Source organism: Bactrocera neohumeralis, chromosome 3 (assembly GCF_024586455.1).
Source record: "Bactrocera neohumeralis isolate Rockhampton chromosome 3, APGP_CSIRO_Bneo_wtdbg2-racon-allhic-juicebox.fasta_v2, whole genome shotgun sequence".
NCBI classification, from domain to species: Eukaryota; Metazoa; Arthropoda; class Insecta; order Diptera; family Tephritidae; genus Bactrocera; species Bactrocera neohumeralis.
In genome coordinates this window covers 46,644,316-46,651,260 of record NC_065920.1, presented here as the reverse complement: position 1 = coordinate 46,651,260, position 6,945 = coordinate 46,644,316, and the positions used below count along the sequence as shown (strand labels likewise).

The window sequence follows — 6,945 nt, the reverse complement described above, 5'->3', positions numbered from 1 at the left end:
ACGACTCTTAGAGAGAAAGGTTCTGCGAAAGATTTCTGGTCACTTGCGTGTTGGTAACGGCGAATATCGCATTCGATGGAACGATGAGCTGTATGAGATGTACGACGACATTGACATAGTTCAGCGAAGTAAAAGACAGCGGTTACGCTGGCTAGGTCATGTAGTCCGAACGAACGAACACTCCAGCTCTGAAAATATTCGACGCAGTATCCACCGGGGGAAGCAGAGTAAGAGGAAAAACTCCACTCCGTTGGAAGTACCATGAGGAGAAGGACCTGGCTTCGCTTGGAATATCCAATTGGCGCCACGTAGCGAAAAGAAGAAATGACTGGCGCGCTGTTGTGAACTCGGCTATAATCGCGTAAGCTGTGTCTACGCCAGTAAAGAAGAAGAAGACTCACATCGCTTAATATGTATTAAAAACAGGTAAAGAAGAGCTAAGTTCGGGTACAACCGAACATATTGTACTCTCGCAACTTGCACGAACCAAAGCCAGGAAAATAACTTAAGGTGCAAAATGTCAACTAGAGAATAGGATTCCAAGCAATTTTATATCTATGTAGTTATACAAACTCTATATAACTCATACACTGCCAGACATATAACGTTTGATAGAAAAACAAAAATCTTTATAAGTAGTGCATGGGATGTGGGAAAGAGTCGACTGGATTTTATCCATTTTTCCCATTTCCACATACTTTTAACGTACCACATAATAAAAAACCAATATCAATCAAGTGGAATTTAAAATTGTGCTCTTGCGAAGTAGGCGTGGTTGCTGTCCGATTTCGAAAAATTTTCGTACCGTGATATAGGAATATGAGAAAAATGATATAAACTAAATTAAATAATAAACATGTATTTGAAACCTGTACTTTATTATATTAAAGAAATATATCAAATCGACTTTCTAATATCAAATCCATTAAATTGAGAATACCTTAGTCAGTTCGTGTATTGAATAGAAAAATTTCACATATTAAAACGATGTGGGCCAAGTCATGATGGACGTGCAGAAACCCCAGTTCGATCAATCTATCTTGAAGCATGTTCGTCCGCAGCCACGTTTTCATGCCACGAAGTGTCAAAAAGGAGCGTTCACAGTTCGCATTCTTTACAGGAAGTGTGCAGGGGTATAGGTCTACATCGCAGTTCTTCAATGTTTCCAATACAGTAGTTGGTAACTTGTTGTCTTTTGACTTTGGCTTCTACCTCCAATGGCACTGCCAGTGATCAAGTTCACCTTTGAGCTTCAAACGTGGCACGACGTTGTCAATATCCAAAAGGCCTTTGAATATATCTATCAAGCGGTCAATAAGATTTTCCATTTTTTTTGTTTTCAAAACACAAACTTTTTCTGGAAGCAGCAAACTCAGTTGAAATACATCCAATATTTCTCTAGAAATGCGCGTCTTCAAATCTTGAACGATTGTATCCAACAGAGGAATGTACACTGAGGCCCTGTAGTATTCTTCGCAAGTTCTAACCCAGAAATTTTCGCGTTTTGTTTCTAGGGTTTTCTTCGTCACCTTTTAATTCAGCCGCCATTTTTTTCGTGTCTCAATAAATGGATCGAAAATGTTCCTTACCTTTTTGTCTTCGATTTCGGAACGTTACATGCAGCTTATCTATCATATTTGATGCCTTTACCAGATCGATCTATTTTTTTTGAAGAATCACGCTTAGTGAATGAGTTAGAGATAGAATATCACATTGGCAAAAAAAAAAACAATTATAATTTCAATTTGCACGCGGCTTTTGATGAGTATCGTTGATTTTCACGCTGTTTCCTTATACTTCCAGTTACTAATTTTTGTCAGAGCTTTAACGATCAACGACAATTTTGCGATAAATTGGATAACTGAATCGTGCCGTTGAACCCATCTTGTTTCAAATAAATTTCCACAGTAAAAATAAGCCGTAAAATGTCAAAATGATCGATGCACAATGGTTGTAGCTGTCAGCTGTTGGCTTTTCTATTTTGGAAAACTTGGAGGATAAACCGCGAAGAATGTATCAATCGAACAAATCAAAGATGGGGTTGAATGCAGCATCTACAAGTATTTAAAGTTCTCTATCAACCCGCGTCGTTTCAAATTTAGCACTTTCAGTTACGGATTTGATTGGATTTACTAACAATTTAATCTGCATACGTTCCTACAATTTGTAACTTCAATGGTATATTAGCATTATTTATTCTATTCAAAAATGAAGACATCCTTTTATTTCTTTTCCGAAAAAAAAAACAAATTTCTGGATTATATTTCTGAGTAGTAAAATTATTAATAAGCCATTTAGCCCTTGGCTGGGGAAATATCCCCCATTTCTCCCCTCTGAATCCGCCACTGACATTTATAACCCTATATCTATCTCGAAAAGTTTTAGGTGATTTTTTTATTGGAGAAGTTGAAGGTCTGTCGCCCATCTCTGAAGTATTTGTACCACTCGTAGGCTTGTGTCTTTGATAAAACTGGATCACCGTAAGCCCTTTCCAACATTCGCATCGATTCCGCACACGCAATTTGGTTATAAATACAAAATATGGGACAAATTCTTTGTTAGATATTATTATCCATTGTAAAAACTGCATCTTATTATAATAATGGACAAAAGTATTTTCGTATTTTATCATTAGATATCGTTTCAGTCTTAAATCTCCAGTGCTACCAATCACATTGTTTTTGGAACGAAGTTCCTTCCGGCAGGCTTGGAGAAGATATGGATTTTGCTGCGGGACCTAACTGAAAAAAAGTGATAGTAAAACCGTAAGCAAAAACCCGTAAGAAATAACGCGTAAAAAAAGACTGTAAGATCGGTAGTTATAGCCTACCTTTAGGTTTTGCAAAATAATTAGGCTTGAAAATCTGTAACATTATTGTGTATGGAAATTAGTTTTGGGTGAGAATTGTGCTTGCACTAAGTACGTTTATGGGGAGTTGAATTGTTGCATATTTTTTGGCGCAGGTTGGTTAATGGTTTGAGGAAATAACCCGTAAGAAAAAGACTGTAAGATCGCTCGTTATAGCCTACCTTTAGGTTTTGCAAAATAATGAGGCATGAAAATCTGTAACATTATTGTTTATGCAAATTAGTTTTGGGTGAGAATTGTGCTTGCACTAAGTACGTTTATGGGGAGTTGAATTGTTGCATATTTTTTGGCGCAGGTTGGTTAATGGTTTGAGTTTTTTTGTTATAATGCTCAAAATGTAGTATTTAACTTTTATTTTAGCGAATAATTGTTGGCAGTTCCTTACGGCAGACTTGGAGGAGATAAGGATTTTGCTGCCGGACCTAACTGAAAAAAGTGAGAGTAAATCCGTTATCTGTACTTAAATAAAAATTAATCAGCGAAATTTGAGAGAAAAATCAAGACAACCTTCATAAAATTAAGCACAATTCTTTTTCAAATTGTATCGATTCTACATAATCCGAAGGAACTTCGTTCCTACCTGGTGTCCCACGACACCACATTTCTTTTTTTGTTATAGTTTTGGATAGGTTTTAAGCTTTATTTAACCAAAAAAGTTTAAATTCTGGAAAAAAGTTACAGCTGTATAAAAATTAGTGAAAATAATGAAAAAATTCGCTACATTTTGAATATTTGTATAAAAAACGGAAGAATGCCACGCAAGCTGCTACCAATGAAACTTATGAAATTTACGGAGACGATGCTGTATCAGTTCGTGTAGCACAACAATGGTTCGCTTGCTTCCGTTCTAAAAATCTCGAAATTTCGATTTACACTGATGAAATAAAGTCTCTAGCGGAAAAATGACAAAAATTGGTCGACCAAAATGGTTCATATTTGTTTATTTATTTATTAGTATAAATATAAAAAATATAAGTTGAAATTGATTACCCGGGGAATTGATATTACAATTTCCTCACCATTTTTGTCACAATATTCGTGCTTTTTTGTAAACACATATTTATTTATTGAATCTGCTTGCTTAAGCCTAGCAATACTTAATAAAATCATAAATTTATTTAAAACTAAGTGAACTTTGGTTTGTGGTTGAGCCTTTTTGATTACATGATTGTTGCTGTCTGGGTTCTCGACGAAAAATTTGGTGTGCCAAATAAAATAAAGTTATTATTAAGATTTGACAGCAATTCAGATTATATTTGAGTAAGTGTTATATATAATATGGGCGCGTTAGTATGTACAGTTGTGTAGGTATATGAGAGTATGTACAATTATAAATACAAATAACATTTTAAATGTAACCTGATGTGTTTTTTTATTCTCGCGTCCTAAACAAAAGGACGTAAGAAAATATTTATAATATAGCACGAACATTTTTCTCTGACTTCACAAAATTTCAGCGATTTATCTACATTAGTTTATGAAAAAATAATTTTACAATTTTATCGTTCTAAATTTAAACTTTCAATAGCCTTAACAAAAAAAAGAATTTTGACGAAATATTCCAAATGATTAGCAATTGTATTATTTTTGAGGAAGGATTAGTTTTATATTGTACGAATATTCTCATCGTTTCTGTTTAAATATTCCTCGCTAGAGAGCTTCGATAATAAACGCGTCCGTTCGCTGCTAAAGTGCTATAGGAAGAACCAAGGACTCCGACGCACTTTTTATAGTCATGCACCCGCCATCCCAACCGATACCGTGGCAAGCGCCGCATTCCGAAATTTTTAAATCTGTAATATTTTCGAAAATATTCCTTTAAATCAAACTTTTCAATTTCATCATTAATATTTGTCTACAAACTGAAACGTGGCTGACAAAATTTCTATAAAAAAAATTCATATTGCATATATAGAAATGATAGAACTAACGATAGAGGGGTCGCCATAATTATTAAAAAATCTATTCGCCATTCTCTGTTGCCCCTCCTAAACACCAAAGCTATACAATGCATTGGCATTAATGTACTTTGCCCCACAGGTAATTCTGTTTCACTCCATTTCTGCTATTTTACTGGAGGCCAATCAAGCCCTGAACTTAAACGTAACTTTAACAAGTAAGGAAGGGCTAAATTCGGGTGTCACCGAACATTTTATACTCTCGCATGATAAAGTGATAATCGAGATTTCATTATGCGTCATTTACATATTTTTCAAATACCGTATTTTTTATTCCATTATTATTATTCCGCTATCATCATTGGTTCCTAATGTATATACTTATATTATACAGAGAAAGGCAATAGATGGAATTCAAAATAGCGTTGTATTGGAAGATGGCGTGGTTGTTCACCGATTTCCCCCATATTTCGTACATGTCATCAGGGTGTTAATAAAATATTATATACCGAATTGCATTGAAATCGGTCTAGTAGTTCCTGAGATATGGTTTTTGGTCCATAAGTGGGCGAGGCCACGCCCATTTTCAATTTTTAAAAAACGCCTGGGTGCAGCTTCCTTCTGTTACTTCTTCCGTAAAATTTAGTGTTTCTGACGTTTTTTGTTAGTCGGTTAACACACTTTTAGTGATTTTCAACATGACCTTTGTATGGGGTCGTGGAAATACAGATTTCTTCCATTTTTGATAGGTTGGAAATAAACACGACTCAACTGTAGAGTTTGGTTGACAAAGCTATAGTAGTTTCCAAAATATATACAAAAAACTGTCACACACGCCCACTTTTCCAAATCACACTTATAAAACGTAGAAATGCGACACCGGCGGAATTTGGTTGAGATATCAGAATCTATGGCCGATCTCGTCCTAGTTAGATGGCTTAGTCATGTTATTGACAATAAGTTTTTGTTCTCAGAAACGAAAATTGGAACAATCTTTTAGCAACGTTAGAAGATAATTCTTCCCCATTTTGGAAACTATCTAAAGTGATTAAGAAGAAACGGACAGCGGACCAACATTACGACAAAATGCTTTCTGTTTTTCACACACCAGCATAAAAGGCGGACATTTTAGACTTAGATACATTTAAAAAATATAATCACTCTAACAACATTCAGCGATCATGCAATCATATCAGAAGTCAACAACTTTGTGTGCGATTTAGACTCTCAAATAATAACCTCCGAACAGACATTTTTAACAAATATCTCTGAGATCTTCTCAATTATCACAAATCTTAAAACATCTAAATCGCCGGGATTAGATAATATACAAAATCTATGCCTCAAGGCCCTGCCTAAAAGTGGATTAAAGTATCTCACAAGAATTATAAACGAATGTCTTCGTTTATGCTACTTTCCGTCCCAGTGGAAGCTTTCAAAGGTTGTACCAATATTAAAGCCCAACAAACCTGCAGAATGCCAAACGTCTTATCGCCTAATGAGTTTGTTGTCATCAGTAAGCTTACCACCAACATCACCATTGACACTTGTATTGCGTTGTCCTAATTATGGTTTGGTTATGCATGAAAGAAATATACAATGGATCGCCGATTGTTACTTCTTTCCTTGCTGCTGCTGCGCATATGTATGTTTGTATGCTTGTGCATTATTGAAGTTATGCTTCTTTTTCTTTCGTTTGTCTTTCATTTCTGCGAATTCTCAACTATTTTGCGTATATTTTGGTTGAAATACTCTGCGTTGGCGTTTGAAAAATTAAGACTATACTTCACAGGATCATTTCTGTAGTTAGTCTTCATTTACATTTTTTGGAAATCGACCCGCGATGAGGAAGTATATCGTTTTATCTGACAGCGTGAGGTTCATGAACTTCATCTCTAATTTTGTTTTGTGGCATATTAGAAATGATGTTTCTTCGAAAATCGCTCGCTTATAACGGATAAAACGACTTCTGAGTGGTGATTTTAATGAATAAATTCCAAGGTTTTACACAAAAATAATGCAGTCAATAAGTACAGTACGCTTATGTATGCTTGCGCATTATTTTTCTTTCGTTTGTTTTTCATTTTTGCGAATTCTCAACTATTTTGTGTGACTTTATTTCTTTCGTTTCTGTTTCATTTCTGCGAATTCTTTGAATTTCTGAACGCGCACATGCGT

At 35.1% G+C, this 6,945-nt stretch overlaps 1 pseudogene; it reads left to right on the top strand.

The window, feature by feature from the left end:
• The first annotated feature begins 6,542 nt into the window (after nt 1-6,542).
• LOC126754280 (small nucleolar RNA U3) lies at nt 6,543-6,745 on the top strand (annotated as a pseudogene).
• Nucleotides 6,746-6,945: the final 200 nt, after the last annotated feature.